Source organism: Podarcis tiliguerta, assembly GCF_965153285.1.
Source record: "Podarcis tiliguerta genome assembly, chromosome: 5".
Lineage (NCBI taxonomy): Eukaryota > Metazoa > Chordata > Lepidosauria > Squamata > Lacertidae > Podarcis > Podarcis tiliguerta.
The window spans coordinates 50,155,823-50,167,941 of NC_139538.1; the positions used below are offsets into that span (position 1 = coordinate 50,155,823).

General features: G+C 42.0%; 1 protein-coding gene across 2 annotated transcripts in view; it reads right to left on the reverse strand.

Annotated features, from left to right (window-relative positions):
* GFRA1 (GDNF family receptor alpha 1) overlaps positions 1–12,119 on the reverse strand; it is a 179,231-nt gene that overhangs the window by 52,813 nt on the left and 114,299 nt on the right. The window lies entirely within an intron of this gene.

Sequence of the window (12,119 nt, forward strand, 5' to 3'; positions counted from 1 at the left end):
ACATGTTTGCCTGAATACGGATTTATGCAGTTGCTTTCTGAAGATGATTCAGAGTCGCTATCCTATCCAACTACAACAAAGACAGGATTAGATCATCACTGTGCAATCACTGTTTTTTTAAAAGTCATTTGGCATTAAGAGGCAGTTGAATAGTGGAAGAGATCATACATATTTCTGTGGAAGAGTAAGTTTGCCTGCAGAGCATTCCAGGTTCAATTAATGGTATCGCTTGTTTAAGAAAGGAGATAATGCGCAAAACCTCTGCCTAAGATGCTAGAGCAGGGATAGCAAAATGTTTTGGGGGGTCATGGGCACATTTGCAAACTGGAGAAATTGTTGTGGGCACAGTCCACCATGTCACAGTGCAACTATTCAACTGGCTGCAGGTGATGCTTCTTTCAAGAGTAATTTCAGTGCTGGAAGGGGGCAGGGACAAGTTCATCCAGTTTTATCCTCCTTTACATGGGTATGGAAATCCCAGTAAGATAAAGCCAGACACCTTTACTCTCGATATCACAGGCTGCTCTTGAGTTACTATCTCAGAAAACTCTAGGTCACTTTGTGCTGGCAGTAAATTCTGAACTCCACTCAGCTCTGTTAGTGATAATGATCAAAGTACTATTCATATGGACACTTACTCTACAATGGAAGAGAAGCGTCTAATTAACCAGGGTCTCTTTATCTTGCTTTCAGCTTGCTTCTGTGGCCTTGGTTTAATCACTTGATCATGTAAACAAATTAAGGTCTGAAATTAGCTAAACTGTTGATCTCAAGATAAAACCTCTGATGGTGACCGCTGGCATGAAGGATATTGCTCTCTAGATCCTCACAATTCTCAGAAAAGGGGAAACAGCAGTGAGCCAAGAATGCCACTAAACAAATGCTTTTGTACAAATGTTTCTCCTGCAAAATATTTCAGTAGCCATTTGACTTAACCAAAGCAAAATTGCCACTGCCCACATAGTGGTTTCAACAGGGCTTAATAGGCCTCACTCACCTGCACCATAAACTTAAAATACTTTTATACCGCTTTAAACAGTCTTGGCTTCCCCCAAAGAATTCTGGGAAGTGTAATTTGTTAAGGCTGTGATTAGGAGACCCATATTCTTCCCACAGAGTTAAAATTTCCAGAGTGATTTGAATATCAATTCATTTTCCTAGGGCACTCTGCAAATTGTAGCTCTATGAAGAGAACAGGGATCTCCTAACAACTCTCAGCACTCTTAGCAAATTACACTTATACAGATTTTTTTGGGGGGGTGGGGAGGGGGAAGCCATGAATGTTTCAACTGGTATCATAGTATTTTAAATTTATAGTGCAGATGGTGTCAAAGATGACTTGACTGGTTCAGGATAGCAAATCAAGGAGTTATATAATAAAAGCCAGAGCCTAACTTAACAAGGCCAAATATTAATGTGAACACTGCATTTTTAGTCATTTGCTTACAAAGCAGCATTCATTCATTTTGGATAATTTTGGTTTTGAGAAGCTTCTATATTTCTGAGCAAAATACTGCTGTGCAATTTTCAGAACTGCTTCACAAAAGACCTATTGTCTGATTCCTAAAGCTTGAAGCTGAGCTGTGTGAGGAACTATTAAAAGGAAAAGAGCAATGTGCAACTATTGGTGATTACATTTTTTGGCCCCCTTGCTTGCCATTTCCCTTTCTTTTGAAAAGGCTCCATCACCCCCATCTTGCCAGGCTTTTCATCTTCATGACCTTCCCCAGCAGAACGTTAGCAAAGTTAAGCAACTGCACAAACTGTGAAGGAGGAAGTGTGAAATGTTGTTTTCCATTTAAACTCCAAAGCATCTCTCTTTTCCTTCTTAGACCCAGCTCTCATATGAATCGTTGCTGCTTGGGTCATTATAAACAAAAAGTAAGGAACTTCTGGGAACTTGGTTCATTTTAAAGGGTGGGCACTGGGAATGAAAGCAGCAAGCTTTTTCTTACAACCAATTTTCATGAAAGCTGTGGAGTCTGTTAATAAATGGTCATCCTTTAAAAACAATGCAAAGTGAAGATAACTGTGCATGATTACAATAACTGTTAGTTTGGATTGGCCACACTTCAAAATACCTACCGGCACTGCAGAGGAGGGTGACCAAGATGGTCAAGGGTCTGGAAACTCCCCAAGTGTTCTGCCATTACAGGATGAAACACAACTGGGTGGTTTGGGTATGTTTTACTCAGAAGTAATGCCCTTGAAATAAATGAGATTTCATTCCTACTGAGACAATATATATGATATTGGAGTCCCACCCTCTAATCTTCAATCTCTCAGCAGCCTTTGACACCATTGACCATAACATCCTTCTGGACCGTCTAGAGGGGCTGGGAGCTGGGGGCACTGTTATACAGTGGTTCCGCTCCTTCCTCCTGGGCCATGTTCAGAAAGTGGGGGGGGGGGATGAGTGTTGGGTGAGTTCTCTCACTTGTGGGGTGCCTCAGGGCTCTGTCCTCTTCCCCATACTTTTTAATATGCATATGAAGCCGCTGGGAGAGATCATCAGGGGGTTTGGGTTGGGTGTTCATCAGTATGCGGATGATACCTCTCTTTTAAATCAGAACCAGTGAAGGTGGTGAATGTCCTGTGTGAGTGCCTGGAGGTGGCTGCAGAATGGATGATGGCTAAAAGATTGAGGCTGAATCCTGACAAGACAGAAGTACTGTTTTGGGGGGGGCAGGGGGCAGGCGGGTGTGGGGGATTCCCTGGTCCTGAATGGGGTAACTGTGCCCCTGAAAGACCAGGTGCGCAGCCTGGGAGTCATTTTGGACTCACAGCTGTCCATAGAGGTGCAGGTTAATTCTGTGTCCAGGGCAGCTGTCTACCAGCTCCATCTGGTACGCAGGCTGAGACTCTATCTGCCCGCGGACTGTCTCGCCAGAGTGGCGCATGCTCTAGTTATCTCCCGCTTGGACTACTGCAATGCGCTCTACGTGGGGCTACCTTTAAAGGTGACCCAGAAACTGTAATTAATCCAGAATGCGGCAGCTAGACTGGTGACTGGGAGTGGCCGTCGGGACCATATAACACCTGTCGTGAGAGATCTGCTTGGCTCCCAGTATGTTTCCGAGCACAATTCAAGGTCCTGGTGCTGACCTTTAAAGCCCTAAACAGCCCCGGTCCTGTATACCTGCAGGAGCATCTCCACTCCCATCGTTCACCCCGGACACTGAGATCCAGCGCCGAGGGCCTTCTGGATGTTCCCTCATTGTGAGAAGTGAGGTTACACGGAACCAGACAGAGGGCCTTCTCGGTAGTGGCACCTGCCCTGTGGAATGCCCTCCCATCAGACGCCAAGGAAATAAGCAGCTATCCTATTTTTAAAAAACATCTGAAGGCAGCCCTGTTCAGGGAAGTTTTTAATATTTAATGCTGTATTGTTTTTAACACTTGATTGGGAGCTGCCCAGAGTGGCTGGGGAAACTAAGTCAGATGGGCAAGTTATAAATAAATAAATAAAATGTCTCCCATGTGACCACTACCAGTCTATTTGTCATCACTGGCCTGGTATTTATTAATGTGCAGTAAACGTCTTTACCTTGGACTTTGACATCCTAGTCCTGTAACTGTGATTTGTTTTAACTGTTTTTAACACCAAATTTTGAATTGTTGCAACTCCCCAAGACCTGCTGGTGAAGGCTGGGCAATAAAAGTAGGAGTAGGAGTAGGGGATGTGTTTGTACACACCAAGCAAATACAACCATAAGATAATCATTTGCCTTAAAACTACAACATATTAAAATTCCTATAGGCTGTATTTTACACACAAGGACATTTTTTAATCAAGGTTGCCAAAATGTTTTCTGTATGTATTTTGCTGGGAGTTGTGAAACTGCACATATTTGTTGCTTGTTATATATTTCTCTTTCTTGCTTTCCTCCAGGAGCTCAAGACTGTGTACATTGTCTTTCCCTTCCCCCTTTTTTCACAACTGCCCTGTGAGGTAGGCTAGGCTCAGAGCTGGTAGTTCAGACAGTAAAGTTGTGAAATTGAACATGCTGTACACAAAGTATTTATTCTTTGCTTGTTATTTATCAAGGTTGGCAAACTTTTTGTTTGTTCATTTTCATATTTTGCTATAATATCAGGTCACTGAAATGTTGCAGCTAAAACAAGGAGGCTGCTTTTCTGGAAATATAGCAACAAGGATTAAATGAATTGTACCAATAACCCAATGACCTCTGGCTGTTTTAACTTTATCCCCTAAATTAGAACTGTACTCACGAGATACTTCTATGCAAATCTCATTGAATGGCTGTGTGAGAGCAGCCTTGATTGACTACTCACATGAACAACCTTGTGGCTTCAGTCAAATCACTTTCTTTTGGCACCTCCCAAAACTTGTCATTGTCCATATAACCAATGCTCACTAAAAACCTCCTCTAGGACTATTTCCTCTTGCAAGCCTTAGTTCTACTGTTTGTTCAGCAGTTGAATAAAATAAGCAGTCACTAAATGTCTGCCCCTGTACCCTATGCATTAAAAACCAGTGTACATAACAAATCACTAAGATCAAATGCAGGTAACATAAAAGAGAATGTTCTACAGGAAAACCTCTTGGCCTGGCCTTGAATTCTTTGCACACTGTAAATGCTCCAATAACTTGAAAATGTGAGGAACTGAAATATAGGTAATGAAAGAGTTTCACACATGAAAGCTCACACTTTCAATAAGGAACCTGCAGTACACATTTGTAGATTTATTCATAAATTGTGGCATAAAATGTAATAGGCTCTGTACTGAATAAATAATGTATGTTTTTAAAATGTTTCAAAATATACATGAACATTATAGTTGGCGTAAGTCATATCATGCTTCAATAATCTCTTCTTTGATATATACTATTAATCATTTATATAGCAGTTATAATGTTCAAAGTGCTTTAAAGTCTTTATACTGCTTGTCCTTGCATGTTATGTGGTAGGTCACTATAATTCCCATTTTGGTTATCAGGAACGGAGCTTAAAATCAGATCAATGAGAGACTTTTGGAGCTTGGATGTGAACCCAACTTCAAACAAGCATTCGATCTACCAGCCAGACTGACTCAATATGTGATTCCTATGTGATTCCCAATAGGTTCCTTTGCTTGTAGAAGCACAGTGCAGGTTATGCTTTTATGCATGGAAAGAACAGAAATGTTTTCAGTATGCACTGAAGCTTCACCAATATTGGTGTATTACCTTATTTCAGCTAAGAGTGTGCGCCCCAGAGAAGGCCCTTTCCCTAGATATCTCCATATGGATGAATGAAGGCTGTGGAACAACCAGGAGGGCCTTTCTTGGTGATCTTGGTGACCAGGCAGGGAGAAGGTAGCCTGGTTCAAAGTTGTTTAGAGACTTATGCTAAACCCTTCAACTTGCTCAGGTGTCATATCAGCAGTTAGTGCAATGCCTTTAATGACAGTGTTATAGGTCTATCTCAAAAACCTAGCTGCTATATTCCACTCTAATTGCTGCTTCTGGAAAAATATTAGGGGGTAGCCCCACAAATGCGTGGTGGCCACTGCAAGTACACCAGAACTTTAAATGTTACTGGCCGTGAAATGAATCTCAGTCATGGGGGAGGGGGGTGTTTTTTGTTTCGTCTTCCTTCAACTATGAGACAATACTGTGCGGTTTGCTAGATAATGCCTTGTAAGCATATGAACCACGGTGCACAAACAAGCTTATGCATTTGCATAATGGATAGGAATCTCTTTGTGTACAGAGTTCTCTACAGCACTGCAAAAACTCCCTTGCATGGAAGCTCTGGGAACAGATCACATCCATAGGGCTCCTGACTGGGACACATAATACGCTTTGCATAGCTAGCCAATCCTATAGTTACAGAGGATGCTACGTGATATATTTTGCAGACCACTGTCTACTGGAAATGCTTGTGCATTTTCAAAACATGAAGGAACTGGTATTAAAATCAATGTTTACTATTTCATATCGCATACATATGGGAGCAAACTGTCTCCTGTTCACTTCGGATATAGCTCTCCTTTGTGCTTTTCAGAGAAGATTTTCACATGCAGATTGTGCACCTGTTTGCTCTTTGTGTCTAAAGGAGACCCACGCCAATGAATATACAAAGAGAATTTGCATAAGATCCTTGAAATAGCTCCACAAAACACAGTGCATATATATATATTTTAAAATGCTATTTAAATTCTGTGCTCTGAAAGTTGCTTCGTTGTATTAAATTTTGGTGGGTATTCAGTAGGGGTGTGTGGAGCTGGCATATGTGACATAAAACGTCCTTAATGGTGCTACCTGCAGAGACTCCTATTTAAGAACTATGTTTTATTTATTTAAGTACAAAAACACATCTGGATTCTGAAGCAAGCCAAGAAAGAAATATCTTTTTTTGGCTACTTCTACCCCAACAGCAGCCAAGCTGTTTCCTTTGACCATTATCTATACAGCAGCTGCAAAGGACAAGATGTGAAAATGCTTTAATTACATTTTTATTTTAAGAGATATTGAGTTGTTCTGCTCTGCTGTATTCCCTATTCTCCCCAAATCTTTATTACATTGTATGAATGGGTTAATACTGAACCCCCTAGCCTTGCCTGGCTTCTTTAAAAACAATTAGGTATACATTCCATTTGTAATTTTATTTAAACACATCAATAATTTAGGAGGGTGTATAAGGTAAGACTAATATATAGAAACTAAGCAAGCAAGTAGCAAAACTTTTTTCCACTGAATCCAAACTCAAGACACCAAGGGCTGCAACTGGAAGATAAGTTTGGCACATTTATTTCCATCTTCATCAAAATATAAAGATATACGATAGAACCAATTCATGCTAGGCTTGCTGGCTGGAATTCTGTACAATAACTCATTCCTAGAAACCCTAAGGCTAGGTTTAAGGGTACTTTGCTAGGGTGCCAGAGATATGTGAGAACAAAGGAGACCCAGCAGGGCAGATTAAGCAACAGCAAGAGGGCAGGCAAGGAGACCATTCCTCCTGTCTCCCAATACAGTAAACTTAAAAACAAACTACACTTGATCTCATAACTTTTTAAAAGAATGAATGCAGCTTTTGGATTAAAGACAAAGTGGTAATGAGGCTAGGAAACCACCAGGGTCAGTGAATATGCGCTTTGAATTATTATTACTATTGTTACTAAACACTTATAAAATACCTAACATTTCCTAAGCACTGCATAGAGATTAAAATATAAGACTGTACCTGTCCGAAGACTCACAACCTACAGGATATGAAAGGAAACAGGAATGTGGAAGGAAGAGGAACGTATCACTATGTGCCTGTTCTAGGCAGGTGTGTGTGTTTGTCTGTTAGCAGTATAATGAATTCCTGGCTCATAGGGAACATGTATTTCCCATTGAGTCCAAGGTAGGTGACCTGAAAAGCTAAGAGAGGTATGTACACAAAATGTACATCGTAGAGGAGTTCCACTCCTATGCTGTCTGCTCTCCATGCTGTCCTGGAGAAGGAAGATTTTTGTGTGTTGATGAAGAGCCAATGGTTTATTAGAAGAAACCCATATACTCTTGCATCCAATATATATTTGAAAGGGTTTTGGTAGTGAGAGAGTTGGTCATTATGCTTATTGAGAGATGGGTTTGGATCAGACATCATGAGTACTTGCCTGGCTTAGAGACTACAGACATTGTGCTCCAAGTAAAACAGGGGTAGAGAACCCTTTTGGCCCAGCCGGCCAGATCACTATCTTTCCCCACCTCAACAGGCCAACTTTGACAGGTGGGTGGGACAACCCACCTGTCAATCACTAGCATCATTATGGCAGTCAGATGCTTGACAGGTGCACTGTGTTGTCCACATGTCAGAGTCTCTTGCACAACACTTTCAATCCAACAACTGGTGATGGGTGGTGAGTTCAAGCCTGCTTCCTGTAGAGATGAGCTGCAAGATTGGGTTCCCCATAAGGAACTCGGGATTGCAGCTGATTCAGCCACATATCTTTTTTTTTAGATAATAAAAGTACACTTATGAATGAAAGTGAGATGCCCTACACAGCCAGTTGTGATTCCATAGTACTTGTAGTACTGAAAGTACTTCCACTGGGTGGTATTTAACTATGTGTTACTCATGGTTAAACCTACTGAATTCAATGGACCTAACTTAGTCATGTTCATTCATTTAAATGAGTCTACTCTGAGTAATACTACACTTTATAACCACTCTTTGTAAAATACATTAGGAACGTCTATCTATCTATATACAAACACACCTAAGGAAGGTCAGTCAGTCGACAGCTAAAGAAAAGAAAGATAGTAGACAGTCTGCATGTCAGCATTTGCAAGTCCATTTTGCCTTAATAGACACTGAGAGTACATGGAAAGCCTCAGTAAGTACTCCAAGACCTTAGAAATGGACTTCTATATATCCCAGGTGCAAACTGCTCTGTTTATTGTTTTAATATGTGTGATGTAAATGGATAATGATCTTCCCAAAAGACCAGGGATCCTGGTAGCTACCAGACATGTTTTTAAGTGTTGTTCAGTTGATTTATTCCTTCCAATTTGAAAACAAAATTAAACAAAACTCTCACTGTTCAAAAGAAGTGTCTAGAGGGCACTGCATATAATTGTGCTTGTTTAGCCTGCAACTGCTAAACAAACAGTATGACAATACTGGGACATGGGGACATGGAAAGGTTCACTTCAGCTTTCTTGCAGAGAGTGGGAAACATTAGCAAATGTATCTGATGAAACCTGATATGGCTATGAGAACCACAATGAAAAGGAATAAAGAAGAATGTTCAGAGAACCAATGGCTTCTTTCATCAAAACACATTCCTACTGATGAGGGTGGGAATTATGTTCCAAAAACACCAGCCTTTTGTTCATGGCCACTCCGATCTTCTTGTAACATTTAGGCAAACTTACTGGGCATTTCTCTGTCCTCATTGCAATTGATTAGGGGTTGGTTAAAAGAAGGTTGTAAGGGAGAGTTATGAGCAGTTTTTACCAACCTGGTGCCCTCCAGAGGTTTTGGACTATGAGTCTCATCATCAGTTACATTGGCTGGGAGTGATGGGAGGTGCAGTTCAAAATGTCTGGAAGGCACCAGGCTGGCAAAGGCTGGCCAAGAACATCAGGTCTCTTTAGGAGTTTTGGAGGTTATTGCAAATCACAATACTGAAAGTTCAGAGAGAATATATATACCCTTTCTCCCAAATCACTGTTTACTCCTGGCAGGGGAAGTAAAGTGAATGTGCCTAAAATTTAAGAGAGAATGTCATTTGTAACAGCAGCTCCATGTTGGGTACAACATCTAGTTTCACCCTCAGGCATGCTGACTTCTTTGGTGTAAATAAATCAAATGCACTTCCATGCAAGTTGCATTGATATGAAGAGCATCCATGCAGAAGCTACACTTGCTGGATTATGTACCTTAATATGATTTTCAATCCACTAATAGTCTGGATCCCACAAGCCATTCACAGGACTGGGCCCTGTTGGGTCCTAACAGTTGGATCCCAACTTCTCCGAAAGAACACTAGTGGTAAAAAGGTAAAGGTAAAGGGACCCCTGACCGTTAGGTCCAGTCGCGAACGACTCTGGGGTTCTGGCGCTCATCTCGCTTTATTGGCCGAGGGAGCCGGCGTACAGCTTCCGGGTCATGTGGCCAGCATGAGTAAGCCGCTTCTGGCGAACCAGAGCAGCGCACGGAAATGCCGTTTACCTTCCCGCCGGAGCGGTACCTATTTATCTACTTGCACTTTGATGTGCTTTCGAACTGCTAGGTTGGCAGGTTAAGGCCTAGGCTAGGCCATTACATAAAAGGCCTCTAGTGCTGCGGATCTTCTCCCTTTCCATGCTATGCAACTAGGATTTTCCAGCTGTCCAAAAGAAACTTTCCCTGACAGGGCCAGAAAAAATATAGAGTATACAGTTATGCACTTTTGACTCCCATGTGCTCCTGTGGCACATTTACCCATGTGCTGTAAGTTGCAAGTATTTCTAGGCTGTTGCAGAAAACAGAAAAGAAAGATGAGAAATGGTTCTGTTGGAGCAGTGGGAGCATGTGTCAAGCCCCTAAAGGTGGGCGCTGCATCCTTTTGTCTCTCAGAGGTCCATATACTGGCAGGAGCCACATACTAGCAGTGGGCAGATCAGAGCCAGAAATGGGTAGGACTAGAGTCAAAAGTAGGTTTAGCTACCTTTTCTCTATCTGATCATATCAGCACCATTCATATTATACCACTTTAACAGTCATGGCTTCTCCCCCAAAGGAATTATGGGAACTAAAGAGTGCTGAGGGCCATTAGGAAACACTTCTTCACCTCACAGATCTACAATTCCCAGAATTCCCTGGGGAATGGGCTCATTAAACCACTCCAGAAATTGTAGCTCTGTGAGAGGTTCCCTAAGAACTCTCTGCACTCTTAACAAACCACAGTTTCCAGGATTCTTTGGTGGAAGCCATAAATGTTAGTGGTATAATAGTGTTTTAAAGGTATGGTGTGGATGTAGCTTCTCTCCCTGTTATCTTCTCTCTGCTGCCCCCTGCTTAATTTTCTCCGTCCTTTCCATGAAATGATATTAAGGGTAACTTTAAATTATGCCTAGGGCCTCACCTCTGTTTTAAAAAGATAGGCAGAATGTCAAAATCAGCACTAGGGATGGAGAACACTGGAAATGGAAGACAAGCTCTCTTAGTTCAGAAACCCCCATGCCATTATGAGTGAGTCTTCCTGCCCATTCTTAAATTAGCCTCATAGAAAAATGTGGCGCTATTGGACAATACAAAAATTACATTGGTGGTATTAAACCTGAGATGGCTCATTCACACACGCAAGTCACCACTTAGCACTACAGCAATCAAGTGGGTAACTTGCCAGTGTGAACTAGCTCTCAGACAATTACCCCAAATAGATAGGCTCTCAGAGGCAAAACCCACTGAACAGCATTTTTGAATGGAAAGAGAACTGCATTCGGTAATCTGTGAAGAAATCCATTTTCATACTCCTGTCGCTTTCAAAAATAGTAATAACATTTTTCTGACCAGGAAGCTGGGTTGTGCAATGATGGAGAACGAAAGGCGTAAAGTCAGGAAAGATGAGTGAAAAGTGAGAAAATGAAATAGCATTAAGCAACTTGGACGCTGAAATGAATGAAGACAGCGCAAGAAGTAATGATGGCACTTAAAGGAAATATTCATGCTGCACATTCAAACATGAGGACAATTTTCGTTAACCATTCCCTTTCCAATTTTCCACAAGCATGGAACAATGCAACAGATATCTGAGTGAAAATGCTACCATTCAGATAGGAAAAAGGAGCAAAAGAGAAGGAACAGAAGGCCTATAAGTTGAAGCTGTATTTTATTCCAGGACTGTGCAATTTAGCAGAAATATACATAGGGAAGTGCAGGCCTTTCATGTGATCTACATATCAAGGGAATGCTATCTAGTGCTAAGGACGGATTATGGAAAAAGTTGTTGGGAAGGTCACAGGAGGCAATTCGCAAAACATTGTACTTCAAACATAAACTAGCCTGTTCTCTCCGGGCAGATTCAACTAATGAGTCCTGCCAGCAGAGCTGGTAATAAATGCATGAGACAGATGAGGGCTCTACTGCAACTTGAGTATAGATACTTTAACATAGGGGTGGAGAGGTGTTGCATAGCAGAGAGACTGCAGAAAGAAAAGGCTGGTAGTAATAGAAATCGGAATCTTGGAGCTTAGGGGTTTCTCATGAGCTCATCTACTGCAACAACACGATTTCCTAGACCAGAAGTTTTCAACTATTTTGAGTCCACGGCTCCCTTAACCAACTACATTTTTTGTGCGGCAGCCCTGTGGGGCTCAGGAGCCCAGTTATGTTTCTATTTGCCTGCAGAGCTGGCAGCCTCTTACCCTTTTTCGAACACCCTCCCTTGTGGAGTGTTCCCTCAGACTCCTCTCTCCAGGTAGCTGCTGTCCCTGGTCTCTGAGCTGCCCCCCGCCGCCGCCGCCCGAAAGAGAGGTGTCTCCCAGAGGCACCATTCACCTATGGAGCTTATAGCCAGCGCTGCTGCAATAAACAGCTGTGCAAGCCTTTGGGAGGCAGACACACGAGAGTATATCAGAGGAGGGAGGGAAGAGTGACAGAGGTCAGTGTTGCCCGCACCCCTGACCATCATTC